Here is a 17,645-nt window from a genome sequence, read left to right on the forward strand (position 1 = left end):
AGTTGCATTGAAAGCACAGCCACTGTAATGCATTATCATTCTCAAAACTGTTTAAATGCAGACAAGATGATGGTTTGTATGTATGCATTCTTAACTTTATTTGCACTATACGTAGCCAACAGTGCTAATCGGAGGTGTGGTGTAAAGACAACAAACTCAACTTAAAAAGCAGTTTTAAAGAAATTAGTTTTCAATCTAGATTTAATAGTGAATAGCCCCAGTTGCTTCATAATATCGGAAAAGCATTCCAGACGGCCGCAGAAGCGCATCCGAAAGCGCGCGATGCAGTGGCCATCTTTGTTCGATGGCTAGCCAAACGTCGCTGCGAGGATGACAGGAGTTCGCGTGATGTGGGTTATGTTTCTTGACGCGATCACCAAGGTATTGTGGTTAATTTGTGGCAAGCAGTTTGTGTGCAATGAGTGCGACCTCATAATTTAGATAGGGGTTGCCATCTGTCCAGGCTTGACCCAGACAGTTCGAGCATTGGCATCTATGTCCGGGTGACAGGAGTTGATTTGCACCAAGATCGGGTATCAGTATTATTGTGTTGAACTTTATTACAGAATTTCGCACAGTTTCGATAAACCTAGGCCAGGGGTCAGCAACCTGTCAAAGAAAAAGGGCCATTTTTTGTGTTTGACCAGCAGAGTTGAGAAGCAGTATCACACGCAAAAGCTAATTGTTCACACTCTAGTTTTTTCCCCTTAAGTTATTATTTTACGATAGAGTTTGACTGCTGTACATTTTGTCGTCACCAAGACATTCCCTGCCATATTTATTCAATTATCTTTCAGTTAAATTAAGTGTTTTTTCGATAGTTGCCCGCAAGGGGGGACGCCAAAGAGCCTCATACATACAGCTCCGGAGCCGCAGGTTTGCCGACCCTTGACCTAGGCTGACTGAGAAACAAGTTCTGGTTTTCCTCTGTCGAAAAAGTTGGCAACGCTTATTTAGGAAGACGATGCTAAACAATAATATGTTCGTCTATTGTCAAATCTACTGCTGGGTGAACACCATGCTGTGCCAGTCAAGAGTTAAATTATTTCACTCACCACTGATAGTATCCATGGCCTGGATTTGGAATCGGGCTGCTTTAGTTCATAGCACAGTGCACGATGTGCCCATTTAACCAGAAATTGTATAAGAATAATCCCTCTGTTGGGAGTGCTGTGTTACGTACTGCGTATACTTCCAAGAGGGCGCTCTGTAGCGACTCTGGAAGAGAATGGAAATATCTTAGCAGCTCATTACAGACATTTCAAGGAAGTGCGAAATTATCAATTCCCACCAACACTGCTGTGGCTGCAATGGCATGGCCCTGGTGGCATTTTCTTTGTCATCCTAAATTATTGCTAATCTTTAGGGATCTACAGAATACTTATTTAGCCCCGGGAATAGCAGAATTCAATGTTAATAGATTTAATGATGGTCACAAGAGGGTTATTTTTGGGGGTTGTCAGCCCATGTCTTGGCACAGTCCATGAATTATGGAGAAGTCGAAGTTTAAATGGTTGTCATATTTTTGGACTTAAAATAAATTACAGACTTCAAAGTTTAATGATATTATGCTTAAAGGTAGGATTTGTCCTTTTGCATTTAATTAACAAGTTATTTTTAAAGTATATTTAGTCATTTAACTATTGAGTGCCAAATTAAACTAACTGAATATAAATGTTTACAACCCTAATATGCTGTGGTAGCCAGCTGGCACAGCGAGTGGCTCGCGATCAGAAGGTCGCGATTTCAGATCTTGGTTGGGGGTTGACTCAGCCCATCATGCTTGGGGGTCGATACAATTTAAATTGTGGAAAAGTCATCAGTGGTAGTCCTATAGATAGATTCAGAATGTGGACTTTCCACCACTGGAGATGAGCACCACCTCAATGCTCAATCGAGCAGGAAATCACTCTGCTATGAGATTAAACTTTGGGAATGAGTGATTTAATTAACTTTGACCATGCGTGCGAGGTAACACTTGAAGCATGAAATACCCAATATGGCTTGCACTTGTTGTTTCGTCCGATTGGAGCTCCAGTGGTTCGGAAACCTAGACTTTGTACTAAACATCATGAAAGGAAAGCACTGCGCCCTGTTCTCTCTGGATTAATATAACATTATCTGGACACGGTGGTGACAATGGCCAGTGTTACAGCTTCAGAACATCCCCTGTGAACCAGCCATGTGACTGCGTTGTCATGTACGGTACACGTGTACTACCTTGCCAGTCGTGTTCCTGTTATTGACACAGCATAAATGTATTTGACATGTGTATATACGTAGAGTCTATAAGTTGTAGATTATGAAATGTTTCCATTCTCGTCATTATGTCTTTGCTATATATGTCACTTGACACTCGTGGACACATATTCTTAGTTCTTTCGGTAAAGTCACGTTGAAGGGAAACAATAAAATAATAATATATATAAAACAATAAAAATTCTCACGACGTTTCGACCATAACACAACCGGTCGTCTTCAGGTGTGTCGGTTGTGTTATGGTCGAAACGTCGTGAGAATTTTAATTGTTTTATATATATTTTATTATTTTATTGTTTCCCTTCAACGTGACTTTACCGAAAGAACTAAGAATATGAATTACTGCAGTCACGAAAGCTTTAAATCAAAATAAAACCCGTGGACACAATTGAAAATTAGACATTCCTTCTCAGTGCATTATCGAGGTAATATATAAATCTATGTTCTTTCACATATACCACTGGAGAGGAAGGTGATGCGTCTCCAATGCACAGCCTTTGCTACGCTTTGTTTTTGCTGGAGCCGTTTCAGCAACATCACTTCTGGGAATTTGAATTAAGCGTAGGAATTATTCCCACGTCCTATCCAGAATTTCAATTCCTCCAATGTGCCGTCGGTGACTTGCTGTCAGCTGTCAAGATGTACAGGGTGTCTGTAAAGATACGATCCCGGTCATGAGAGAATTATAGACGGCAGTTTGAATTAGGTCGATGCAACTATATACACTTGTACTTAGTGGTATTAAGATTCTATCGCATGATTTGCATCTCCGCAAACATCCACGTATCTGGCAAGTCGTTAGCGACGACAGACGTCTCATTCAGATTTGAGAGGCCTAGAAGTTACCCAACGCGGCTGTGATTGTTTGGAATGCTTCTGTTACGAGCTGTTGAGCTGTTGAAAATGGCTCAAGGTTTCCATTTTTTTAAACCACTTTACCTTTTACATAACGCCAACAATTAATCATGCAGTTCAAATAGCTGCATAACAATAATTATTTAATTAAAGAAATCATCCTAGGGTGATCGGGGTTTTGCCAGTGCAGCTCCCAAGCGTTAGAACAATTTTTTTGCCGTTGCGAATAAGACAATCAGTCATTAGTTATATTTAAGTCTGTCTTGAGATTCACCTCTTTAAACTGGCTTTTACTGCCTAGTTCTGGCCGTTTTTGCTGGTTCTGTTTATTTCCTGCTTTCCATACACGGTGGCGCATTGGGATATACGGATGAAATGAGCCACCTAAAAAAATGTCAATAATCATTATTATTCTTGTTATGGACGCTGTATTTCCCCACCTTGGAATTAGGGGCTCATCACCATGCTGAAACGTGCAGCTCGGAGAGGACTTGGGATTCTCTGAGTCCAGCTAAACGTATGTTCCCATTAATTGTAAGTGTTGTGGGTTTACTCTCAAACACACCGGTGTTCTGATCTAGTAACTAATAGGTATATTTTATTTACGTGACAAACCTTACGAGTTGGCTGTGTCGGGTGTTGGCGCGCTTAACGACACTTTATATTGACGCAATCTAATCCAATAAACCTCTATTATGTATAATATTGGTTGCGGAAGACTGCTACGTGTTAAACTGTTCTCATCACTTTTGGAGGTACACAATTATTCTTAGAGCTATAAAAGCCGACACCGCCGAGTCGGTCGTGTAAAATATACAACCGCGGTGGGGGAGGGGGGGGGCTAACATATGGAAGAAAGGGATGGCGACGTGTAGTGGCATCAGCGGTATTGGCCTTGACCTCGTGACTTTGGTATCAATGTCCAGTGAGTAGGGAGCTGAATGTGCCCGCTCAGGAACAAAGCTTTAGGTTATATATGTATATATATTTAAACCTCCTGCAGGGCAGCGTTCTGATGACTAACTTGCCCTTTTCACAGCCCTGGCGTAATAGATGTGAAAGCCGCATTTCTGTGAGAATGCAAATTGCACGAAAAAAAAATGTGACGAACTAAATGATACGATTAACAGCTCGGTACTTTAGACCAATAATTGTATCACATTTCAAATGTGTTGTTGATGCCTCTCATTTCATACTTGGTAGCTTTACAATTTCAGCAAATGAATGCTCTTTTCAGACCTATGTTTTGATATGGTCCGTAAAAAAATCTACATTTTCCAGTTGAGATGGCAGTTGCTGTCTCATTTGTACGTGACATTCTCAAGGGATAAATCTGACCTTAGAGCCATCATGCATTTCTGCTAATGGACATATAATTACTGCAATGACGGAGACAAATTATTTTGAATGCCACAGTGAAGCCCCATGCAGACGAGCGACTTAACCCCTCTGTGACTGACGGCTGCCGACTCGTGTAGATACTCGAACAAAATTTGGTTGCTTAATTATATTCCCCTTCTGTGTGTGGGGGGGGAGCGGTAGTGTAGTGGTTAACGCGCTGTGCAATGAACCCAGCGATTCCCGCTCATGGCCAACACCAGTGACGATTTTCTAAAATGGTCATGGGCTTCCCCTAGGTCGACTCAGCCTTAATTGAGTACCTGGTGTGGTGTGTAAACATCACCACTTGGGAAATAAAGGCGGTCGGGCATGATGTTGGCCACCACTCCCTTGTGAACAGTGCCGGTCTTCATAGGTATTCGCTAAGAGCACTTGCCCCAACAGTTCGTTCAGGATATAGGGGGATCTTTGTCTTTGCACTACACCACCTGATGGTGGCAGGAGACTGCAGCCACGCTCGGGCCGTATAAAAAAAATAGTTTCACCTGCCAACGTTTGGACTAACGAAGGTTACATGGTAGGCAGCAACAAAAACGTAAAAGTGAGATAGGAAAGGCATCGAATAGCACACCGTTGTGTATGGATTGATGCATCAGAGCACCGCAAGCGATGGAGAGGGCCGGGATTCATCCAGCAGTGGATAGACGCTGGCTAATGATGATGAGGATGATGACGAGTCAAGCATTTACACTGTAGAGGAATTACGTTGTACAATGGCATCCCATTGCAACACTTTAAGCCTTGTGCTTTCACCGTCGTTCATGTATCAAATATTATCAAATAGTCCCAATTTATAAAGTGTCACATGATGCACACACACCGCGTGGGTAAGACCATAAACCTGAGGAGCAGAGTGTGAAAAAATTTAATTTGGGAAATGCTTTCACAAACAGTAAATTATTATGTTAACTCTTGTACCCAGAAGTTGATGCGTGTAACTTTCCACGTTGGCTAGAATGCTCAAGTGACCGTGGAGAATACATAACGTTCCGTTCAGTACTAAGACATATTCGCTCAATGTTGGTTTGCGATCTCATCGAGATGATAAGCCAGGTATGGGCAGATCAAGAAAAAAATCCTCCGAACAAATATGCATCGAAGATTTAGTTTAGTCAATTTGAATCCTAAGATCCTCTTGAACATTAGTTCAGGATCTAACCTAATCCTGTTTCATATTAACTTACTGCAGTAGTAAATGGGGTGCTTAATTTCGTGGGGTAATTAGTTGATTAAATAACTAAAAGTATAATTGACTACTTATTTGTGTTCGATTACTCATGCCTTTTTTAAAATGGCGACCACGCCTCACATCATGCCTCTCGAAGGCAGGAACCCCCCAGCAGGCCATGCCGAATGTAACGCGGGTGAAGATACCGATGGCATCACCAAGCCCCGCCCATTACCTGCCGGCCAGCGGCACACATGAGAAAAGTGGTGAGAGATATTTTTTTCCCAACAGCTAATGCGTATTCAATCAACACGTTTTCATTTGGGAACAACGGGGAATTCGACCACTTGGGTTTCTGAGTGTTCGACGAAAAACTACTGTCTTGAGCTGCGCGGCTGAGCAATGTGATACAATATGTGGAATGATACAGTACGAGGATTGACACAGTACACAGCGTACCCTCATCTCAATTCTTTGTCCAGCTACGGGATGACTACAGGCTGATTTTATAGTGCAAATGTGATTCAGTAAGCAGTACTGCCTCGCTTAACGCAGTTTTCGCTTAACATGACACTTTTCAGGAATGCGTCTACTACTGCGTTAAACGAGGAATTACTGTACTGCGATCATAAGAGTTGAGTAATCGCCGATAATTGAGAGGGTGATTGTTCACTTAAATGATCAGATAGCCCGGTTCTCGTCTTATGACTAGGGGAGAGACTGCATTAATGAGTACAAAAAGCAATTAACTACGGTATTTACATTGAGGGGTACACAGCCTTATGCATATATATAAATAACTATACATGTATCAGATGTTGAACGTAGCCAACCGCGCTAATCGGAGACGCGTGGAAAGGACAGCAAACTAAACACAAAGTGGTGAGAGATAGGGGTGGGTGAAGAGGAAGGGATGTTTTGAAAGGGGTGGAGTAAGCAGGGAGATATGAGAGGAAAAAGTGAGGAGTGCGGAGCTGAGCCTGAGCAAGCCCAGTGGGTTTGTGGGTGGACTTTAGTGAGCGAGGAGAGAGCAGGGTGAGGGTTCTGGACAGAGAGGACTCTTGCAGACGTTGCTCGGGGTGAACAAGAATATGTAGAGTGAAGACATAGGGAGATACGACTTCACCAACACCTACGCTCCCCTCAAGCATAAATGAACAGTCACTCGCGTGCCTGCACAGTTCATCGGCTGTGTAGTTAAATAAAATGAAGTTTTAATCAGGAATTCGTGGAATTTAATTTACCCTGTCTATTGCTGCTTGACTGGTGACTTTTTTTCTTCTAAAGCTCGATATGCAATTACAAAACAACAACTGCCTTTGATTTATCAACGGGCGTTCGCAAATTCACGCGAACCACACTGACACACTGCGGTCCAAATATTAACCGTCAATTAGTTTTAAAATAATGAGGAAAAAAACATGCAGGAAACCCACCAACAGCTCTCCAGGTCTCTATTTGGTTCAAACTTTTGAAGGTTAAAACCGTGAGAAGGAACAAGTGCTACGAGTGTCAGTTCAGCAGCCTGTTTTTGGCTGGGTACTTTCTGTCAGTACAGTATTTGGTGATTAAATGACAAAACTTCCAATGTTTGGTTGCACATTTTGCCTCCCCTTCCCCTAAAAAAATGGGCATACATAGATTTTTTTTGTATCAACATGAAAATTCACACCCAAAGACTCTATTCATAACCCATCTCAATTACCATGTTTTGGTAACTACAGCGGTACAACGGACTAAGAACGAATCCTTCCGAGACACCCAATAAAGCGCTGAAGCTTATACAAGTACATCTGGGGATCCCGTGCTAGAAGCCAATTACTTTTACCCAGATTAATGGATGTTTTTTTTCTTCCTTCCACTCTGGTGTTGGGACTATCCCTGGGCGTGAGATGTTGGATAAATCTCTGCTTGAGCACAGAAATTTCAAACCCGTCGCCATGGGGTATATCGATAAGTGCTTGAGGCTACGCTAATATCCTCCCTTTCATTTACCCTCCCCCCCGCCCCCTTGTTGTGTTTTGAAGTGTGCGCTGATGTGTTTGTATGTTCTTTGGATTTTCTTGGGATTCAATAAGGGTCATTATTTTCACTCGGGGAAAACAACATTCTCTTTCCAAGAGGGTTGTATTGGAATTGTTCGATGATTCAGAAAAAATCCGTGTCTTGGATATTGATATTTGCCTGTATTTATGATGTTTGCTTATCCGATAAGCCTCTTTACACATTTGGCTATCCATCGAACAAAGACGGTTCCCGCCTCACTCGCTTTCAGATACGCTTCTTCGGTCGTCTGGAATGCTCTTCATTTCGATATTAGGAAGCCACTGGAGCTATCTAGATTGAAAACTAATTTCTTTAGAACTGCATTTTGTGTTTAGTTTGCTGTTCTTCTCCGCGCCTCCGATTAGCACGGTTGGCTACGTACATTGCGAAATAAGCTCAACCTACATACATGCATACGTATGTGACACATTCGGCCCTAATGTGTGGCCATTTGTTATTTGAGCTGTTCTTCGTTGCACGACGGTCTCACCCATGCTCACTCTTGTCTTTCCGACGATACTGGAAAACCTCGAAACCGTCAAATAAAATAAAAACATCGTTAAAGTTTAACAATCTCTAGCTATCATGAAAGTTCATGTTTAACGAGGCTAAGAATACTCTTTGGTTCTTTCGGTAAAGTCACATAGGTAGAAAAATAATACATCACAATATCTCGATTGCAACACAAGCAATCGTCATCAGGTGGGACAAGCACAGCAAGATAAAAACTGATAAAGTAGGCGAGGGATCTGCCGTGGCACGAGATTATATAGGCCTTGGCAGTAGGGGGGGGAGAGAAGGGGGGGGGGGAGGCGGGGCAGAGAGTGGACCCCGCAGCAGCACCCGGGTCACTGGAGAAAAGTGGGCCACCGCGGCAGCACTGGAGAGGTCGGTTGCAGGGGGGGAGAGAGAAGGGGGGGGGGGCAGAAAGTGGACCCCACGGCAGCACCCGGGTCACTGGAGTACTGGAGTAGAGATCGGAGAGAGATGCACAGAGAGAGAGAAAGACACAGAGAGTCGCAAATAACAGCTGACATAGGCAGGTAGGATAGAAACATCACAGTCAGTTAAGACTTTACCTGGTTAATAACGTCCTTCCAATGATTGCTCAGTGTGTACCCATCTTTTAGGTTGAAGTTGTGTCTGTGTTTATATATCTGGATGGTTTCATGAACAAATCTCTGATAATAACCAGAGTACCTTCGTCTTGGAAAAGTCAATTTCGTGTGAGCCCACAGTGTTAAAACAATGATCAGCAATGGCAGAGGTATTGGACTTACAGTGTTTCAGATCTGCCCTGTGTTCGTGAACGCGGTCCGAGACATGTCGTTTCGTTTCCCCAATGTAACTGCTGCCACAGCCACAACTCAGTTTGTCGACACCCAGGTATTGCATATCAGGAATCACATCCTTTACAGATGGGATGAAATCACGGATTTTGTGTACTGTGTTGAATCTAACCTGGATCTTGGGTTTGTTTATGATTTTGGAAATCTTTTTGGTAACCCCTGCTATGTATGGCAAAGTGATGGTATTGGTTGGATCCTCAGATAGTTGTCTCTCCATGGCTGGGGAGACAGCTTTGCAGATTGTACGGTCAGAATATCCCTTCATCCTGAGGGCTTGGTGTACGTGCTCCAGCTCACTGGCTAGGTGGTGCTGGTCGGATATGCAATGGGCCCTTTGGTAAGGCACTGCGTTACCAACACTTACTTCACCTGGAATGGTAGAAACAAAATGAGGGTACCCCAATGGGTTCTCCCTTATCGCCAGTGGTAGCAAATGTTTTCATGGAGAAATTTGAGACAGATGCCATCCAGACATCCACCCTACGGGGGTAGCGGCCCAGCCCCGGCCTGCCAAGGTGCCACCTCAGCTGCCTGGGCAATCTAGGCGAGGCCGGGGGCTCTGCACGGGACTAGGCCTCACCACGCCACTGTTACGTGAGTACTATATTCTTGGTTCTTTCAGTAAAGTCACGTACATAGAAAAATAATAATAAAAAATAAAGTAATTAAACATAAAAATAGTATACATTAAATAAAAATAATACATCACTAAAAACCCTCTCATGTAGACTGTGGACTGCTTCTTAATCGGAGAGAGTGTACTGCCTGTCTATAATGTAGACTGCAGCAATGCTTATTAAGCTGGCTGAGTGTACTGCCAGTCTACGATGTATACTGTGGCAATATTTGTTAAACTGAATGAGCATTTAATAACCATTATACACTGCCAGTACGCTCACTGAGGTTAAGAACCAGGCTACAGTCTACATTATAAAGTCGATGTGTCTTTGTGTGTGAGTCGATATCTGTGTGTGTAAGTCGATGTGTGTGTGTGAGAGTCCATGTGTGTGTGTAAGTCCATGTGTGTGTAAGTCGATGTGTGTGTGTGAGAGTCCATGTGTGTGTGTAAGTCCATGTGTGTGTGTGTGTGCATAAGTTGATGTGTATGTGTGTGAGTCGATGTGTGTATGTGAGTCGATGTGTGTGTAAGTCGATGTGTGTGCGTGGGTCCGTGTGTGTGTAGGTCCATTCGTTTGTGTGTAAGTCCATGTGTGTGTGAATCGATGTATGTGTGTGTGAATCGATGTGTGTGTATACGTTGATGTGTGTGTGAGCTGATGTGTGTGTAAGTCGATGTGTGTGTATGAGTCGATGTGTGTGTAAGTCCATGTGTGTGTGTGTGTATAAGTCCATGTGTATGTGTGTAGGTCGATGTGTGTGTATGTGTAGTGGCCTTATTGACGTCGGACACTGTTTACTTGAGGCAACACGTATTTATTACATAAACTTCTGTTACAATAGCGAGTCTTATACTTGAAGAGGTAACGGCCTCTTCACCCATACTCTATAGAGGGAACGTTCCCCGAGCTTTAGCCCACGCTAGCTCCCTGGCTCCCTCTATCCTAGTCCTCTCTCAGGAGGCTATCTGACCTGGCCCAGCTTCAGCACAGGTCCCGATCACCAGCCACACGAGTCCGGCCCTCAGAAGGACATCGGGCCTCGCGGCTCCGGTGTCGCACCCTGGCTTGCCGTGCCCGGCCCTAAAAAGGACAGCGGGCCAAAGGAGTTCCAGGGTCTGGCTAGCCGATCTTCCTTCCTCACTGGCTCTTCATCTTTCTTGAGTCGAACAGCCTCTCAGCTCCCCGGGTCCCACCTTTTATACAGTCCCTCTCTGAGGGGTGGGGCTGGGACGGATCACAGCGTCCCCCACAGCCCCCCAGGGTGGTGCCCGTAGCGGACGTGTTTGTGGCCACCGTTATACAAGCGCGTGTCACCCTACAAATGTGAGTCGATGTGTGTGTGTAAGTCGATGTGTGTACGTGGGTCCGTGTGTGTGTAGGTCCACTTTTTGTGTGTAAGTCCATGTGTGTGTGTGTAAGTAGATGTATGTATGTGAGTCGATGTGTGTGTGTGAGTCGCTTTGTGTGTGAGTCTCTGTGTGTTTGTGTGTGGGTGCGCAAATCAATGTGTGTGTGGGTTGATGTATGTGTTTTTGTTAGTCGATGTGTGTGTGTAAGTCCATATGTGTGTGTGTGTAAGTCGATGTGTGTGTGTGTGAATCGCTGTGTCTGTGTGGACGGGTGAGAGGGGCTGGTAACCCCTCTACCTTCAATTAATTACCACTAAACCACGTCTGAGAATTTTATTTAATACTAGCGGTAAGTACCCGGCGTTGCCCGGGCGAAAAAGGCAGACACACACATCGACCTACACACACAGACATTGACCCACACACACAAAGACATGGACTTACACAGACACACATCTGGACTCACACACACATACGTAGACTCTCACACATACATGGACCCACGCACACACATCGACTTACACACACACACATGGACTCAGGCACATACATAGACTCACACACACATTGGACTACACACACATACACATATGGACTCACACACACAGACATGGACTTTAGATACACACACATAAAGTTACACACACAAATATCGACTGACACAGACACATTGACTTACACACATACATATGGACTAACACACACATGGACTAACACACATATATGGACTCACACACACACATCGACTGACACACATAGACAACGACTGACACACACACATAGACTGACACGCACACTTGGATTTACACACACACATCGATGTACACACACGCATCTGGCGATGCCCGGGCAAAATATACACAGACACACATGGACTTACACACACACATGGACCTAAACGCACACACATATAGACTCAAGCACACACACATCGACTGACATACACACTTCGACTGACATAGCAATCCCTGATGATGCAACAGCTAGAGCATTTTTTTCTCGCTGGCGAGCCTTAGCGAGGAGCAGTTTGAAAACAAAGGTCTTCCCAGTACTGCCAGGTACATCAAGGGAAAAAAAGACTCCATTTGTAGTCTCAATGTGTTGCAAGATTTTGGTGTAGGCTTCAATTTGTGCATGCATGAGTTTTGGTTAATTGTCCTAAATAAGTGTACCAAGAGCGCATCACTTGGCAGGGTCCGCCCCCTCTCCCCCCCACCCAATTGGCGTGAGTTGGTACGGCCGATGTCGCGCAATAAATAAAGAAATATATAACAATCCCACAAAATCGCTAATTTTACTAATTTAAAGATGACGGACGTGAAAAAGGAATAGCCTATTCTCACCTTAGCGCTTAGGGCGTGCTGCCTCGCAAATTTGTTTCGACATCAACTCCACTGTTTGAGAGCCAAATCCCTCGCAAGCGCACGCGCGCGGAGACTTTTATATATAAGAAAAAGAAGCTTGTGCCGGAGACCCCGGGGGGACAGGCGTCTATGACGTCTCCTGGCCAAACCCCATTCGGCAGAGCCAGAAGACTGAATCCTAACAATCGGGGCTCCTCCAGAAACAACAAAAAAACACTCTGTGTGGTCACCTGAAATGTTTGAACGCTCACTGCGGAGGAGAGGCTGCCACTCTTCTGTCAGGAGCTGGACCGGTACTGACTGGATCTCTGTGGTATTCAGGAGGTCCGGTGGACCGGCTCTGACTCCTGCCACCATGAGGGGTGGACAGTCCTCTTATGGTGGCAGGAGACTGCCAAACAACAGGGAGTGGCTCTTCTTCTGAACAAAAGAATGAAGCGGGCGTGGGAGCGTGGCCGTAAGGTGTGTGAAGATGTAAGCCCTAGGCTACTTTGGGCTCGCATTCCCCTCAACCAGAGGCGAGAAGTGGTGGATGTGGTTACTTATGCCCCCACTGAAGATGAACATCCATGGAGGGATACAGGCAAGGCCAATGAGTCAGATGCCTTCTATGACCTCCTGTCACAGGTGCTAGCTAAAGTGGCCCCTAGGGATAGTGTCATCTTGTTGGGTGACTTCAATGCCCGAGTTAGTCATGATGCTGGCACCTGGTCTGAAGTGATTGGAAGGCATGGGCCAGATCAGCTCAATAACAACAGCAGGAGGCTGCTAGATTTGTGTGCAGCCCACATGCTGTTCTGGCATCGGCACATCCACACATCATGGATGCATGCCGAGTCCAAGCAAGAACATCTGCTGGACTGCATAGTGATGGAACAGCGTATGCGGGTCCACGTCCTTGACACCAGGACCTACCGTGCAGCTGATCTGCCCACTGACCATCGACTTGTCATCTGCAAGATGCACCTGCCATTCTTCCACTCTGGTGGTGGGTGCACACCCAGGACCCCATTCAAATCCTTAGTGGCATGGTCTCAGCTAGCTGATGAAAGTTGCAAGCGAGAATTTCATCATTGCTTGCGGCTGGGGTTGGCATCGTCCCCCACTTCTCCTGATGTTGTGGGGAAATGGGCGAGGTTTAGGACTGTGGCTCATGCAGCTGCAATGGCTGCTTTTTGGTACATGGTCCAGACCTCCCAAGCGACCCTGGCTGATAGAGGGGGTGTTCAAGCTGGCTGAGAAATAGCGACAGGCCCACTCTCATCGGGTAGAGCATCCCACGTCAGAGAGTGAGGAGGCTTACCGCAGCCTTTGCTCGGAAGTTCGGAGAGCCGTGAGGTGCTGCAAGGATGGGTGGTGGTCGCGAGTTTCTGAGGAGATGGAGTCTGCCTAAATGGAGCATGATCACAAATCGCTCTTTAATTTCATCAAAAAAGTAACCTGCAGTGCCACACCTATTACCATCATTCGGGGAAAGATGGCGATTCAATCTCCGACCCCCAGGAACAGGTTTGCAGATTTGCTGAGCATTTCTGTGAGGTCCTGGGGGAGGGGAAATCCCTCACCCTGGAAAACAACGTGGGACAAAGTGGGGATGACCCTGCCGAGGCTGCGGTGCCTCAAATATTGGAAGAAAAAGTCACCCCCTGTGAGTGGCTGGCTGAGGTACCATCTGTTGAGGAAGTACTGAAGGCGATCCATAGTCTGAGAGCAAGAGAGACACCGGGCAGAGATGATCTCCCAAACAAAATGCTGAGGGAGGGTGCGTTTGTGCACAGCTTGCTCTGCATGATATCATAACAACAGTCTGAACCACTGGACGGGTTCCACAGGATTGGAAGGATGCCCTGGTGGTCCCCCTCTTTAAGAAGGGGGTCCACACAGACTGTAACAACTACAAAGGCATCTCACGCCTCAGTGTGCCAGGAAAGGTCCTGGCAAGGATTATTCAACATCGCCTTGCTAGGCACGCTGAGCAGAGGCTTGTGGAGCCCCAATGTGGTTTCAGGAAAAGTGGTCCTGCACAGATGCTATATTTTCTGTCCATCTGCTACAGCAGAAGTGTAGGGTATTCCAACAAGATGTACATATTTGCTTTATTGACCTGGTCAAGGCCTATGATACAATCAGTAGGCCTGGCCTCTGGGTTGTTCTTTGGGCTTTCGGAGTTCCTGACCCTCTGCTCACGATCATTAAGGACCTTCATGATGGCGAGTGGGCCCAGGTAAAACTACGTGGCCAGGAGTTGAGCCATTCTCTATACACCTTGGGGTGCGACAGAGATGTCCTCTGGCTCTCACATTATTTAACATCTATTTCAACCACGTAGTTCGTGAAGCCTTCAATAGCTGTGCCGGTGAAATTTCCATCTGATACAGATACAATGGGAGGCTGTTCGATGCCCGGGTGCAGTCAAGGGATGGCTCCCTATTGCTCAACCACATTATATGTATGCCGATGATCTGATAATTGCTGGTCATTCAGAGGAGGAGTTGGAGATGCTGTTGCTGAAACTGGAACGTGCCACTAAGAGGTGGGGCTTTACCATCAGCCCCACAAAAACTAAGCACCTGCCTGGGTATTTTGTACCATCGGACACTCCACCATCACAACTCCCAATTGGTGATAGGGCAGTTGTGGAGAGAGTGGAGAGTTTCCCATACCTTGGCAGTGTGCTCATGACCGGATCTGGTTTAACAGCAGAGGTCTCACTCCGAATCAGTCGAGCGGCATTATCTTTTAATCGGTTGCGTAGCGCTGTGTGGAAGCTACCTGGTCTATCACTCCGAACGAAACATCAGGTCTTCTCGGCCACGGTCATTCCCTCCCTTCTCTATGCTTGCGCAACGTGGACCCCCCTAATAGAACATCTTTGCTGGTTAGAAACATTTAGGCTGGCCTGCCTACGATCCATCCTGGGTTTAACCAGGCTGGATTGTGTGAGGAGCTCACAAATCCTTGAAAGATCTGGACAAAGTCCCATCGGTGAGCTCCTCCGGCAGGCAAGGCTGCATGCCCAGCCACCGCATGCCTAAACAGCTTTTGTTCGGCCGGATCGAGGGGGCTAAATGGGTGCGGCACGGGCTAGAGAAGAGATGGAGTGATGTGGTACAGGAGGACATGGAGCTGACTTGCCGATGACTGGTACCAGCGGTGTCAAGATCGGCCTCTGTGGAGGAGGCTCGTGAAGGACGCTACTGGATAGTTGGAGGCAGTCGCCCTCCAACAACAACGGAGGGCGGAGGAGCGACACTCACAAGAATGAGCGGAGCGCCGGGTGGCTAAAGCACAGCAAATTGGCACAGTAGGGGCACAGGTGGTGCATCAGCCAGTCATCTCAGTCAGTCGACCTGTGGCACCTGGGTCTGCCCCGTGACTTCCTGCCAGCGGGCGTTCGACACTTCACGTGGCCTCAAGGTGCACATAGCCTGGCACAAGCGTCTTGGTGACATCACCACCACTTAGTGGCGAATGGCGGTTGTTGTTGTTGTGTGTGAGTCCATGTGTGTGTGTGTGTAAGTCGATATGTGTGTGTGTGTCTTTTTCGCCCGGGCAATGCCGGGTACTTCCCTCTAGCACATACATATATTTTCACAATAAATAAATTACATTGCCTATTGGTGTTCTTTACAATAAACAACATTTTAGTCTTTTGATTTAAAGCTTTCGTGACTGCAGTAATTCATATTCTTAGTTTTTTCGGTAAAGTCACGTTGAAGAGAAACAACAAAATAATAAAATATATATAAAACAATAAAAAATTCTCACGACGTTTCGACCATAACTCAAACGGTCGTCTTCAGGTGCGTTGGTTCGCATAAATGTATTTTTAAACGGCGCATTTATTTATTTATAAAAAAACGTTAGCGCCACGCGCAACGATTTGGCAGTTTACCCAGGACTAGTCCATCTATATTCTTTTCAGAGTCCATCTATATTCTTTTCAGAATATAGATGGACTAGTCCTGGGTAAACTGCCAAATCGTTGCGCGTGGCGCTAACGTTTTTTATAAATAAAAAAATGCGCCGTTTAAAAATACATTTATGCGAACCAACACACCTGAAGACGACCGTTTGAGTTATGGTCGAAACGTCGTGAGAATTTTTTATTGTTATATATATTTTATTATTTTGTTGTTTCTCTTCAACGTGACTTTACCGAAAAAACTAAGAATATAACATTTTAGTCCTTCGTCATTCCACTGTAAACGTTCTCATGCTGTGTCAGTCATGGAAGTTGTTTAAGCATACTTCACCAAAAGTGAAGTCTGGTAAAGGCTGGAGCTCAGGACCATGGCTGGGAATCGATCCTGCGTCACCGGGTTGGTAAGGCAGAGCAGGAAGCACTCCACCACACCTCTCCACCAATGTTTGTCTCCATAGTCTTACGATTGTACTTTACACACAAACTATAGCAAAATAATTGACTTTTCTAACACGATGTAATGATTCATAATTAGTTTTTGGGTTAGATCGAGTGGGAATTACGTCAATTAGAGTTCACTCCCTCCACCACCCAGCACAGACAAATCGAGTTGTCACTGGACAAATGTGCCAGTTGATTTGTATGCTCAGCACCACTGGACTTGTAATCCAGAGATCGGCAGTTCTCTTCAATCTCCCAGCGCAGCAGTTTAAAAGATTGGGGTTGGGTTTCTCAAATGCTCGCCCCCACCTCCCCCGCCTCTATCCACCCAGCAATATAAATGGGTCCACCGCGGACAGTCGATTGGTAAAGGTCACGTGTGGTGGGGTAAAGTGTGGGTATGGCCACCCCTTTCTATTTGTACGACCAGCATGGAAGGATAGACTCAGACTCTATTATATCAGCTGATGAGGCCTTACGGAGCTCAGCAGCTCGATGACGAGGACGACCACGGCCCCGAGGGCCGTCGGCAGTAACCGGGCACTGCAAGGGTGGGAACGTGTAAGTTGAACACGAAGTAGGCTTTCTTGACCAATATCAAAAATAAAGGGTTTTTTAGGGTTAGATCGCGTAAATATTAATTGTGTCGATAGTAAACTCACAAGATTTGCAAATTACTCTCCAACACACCAATGTGCTAAAGCAGTAACTAATTGGCACATTTTGTTTACGTGACAAACCTTACTAATTGGCTGTGTCTGGTGGTAGCGGGTTTAACGACACATTTATATTTAAGCAATCTAACCCAAAAAAACGTTATTGTGGATGACAAGAGTAAAAACAACAACAAATTATTTACACAAAACCC

This window comes from Petromyzon marinus, chromosome 26 (genome assembly GCF_048934315.1).
Source record: "Petromyzon marinus isolate PM22_M1 ecotype Great Lakes invasive population chromosome 26, UKy_Petmar_22M1.pri1.0, whole genome shotgun sequence".
In the NCBI taxonomy this organism is placed as follows: Eukaryota; Metazoa; Chordata; class Hyperoartia; order Petromyzontiformes; family Petromyzontidae; genus Petromyzon; species Petromyzon marinus.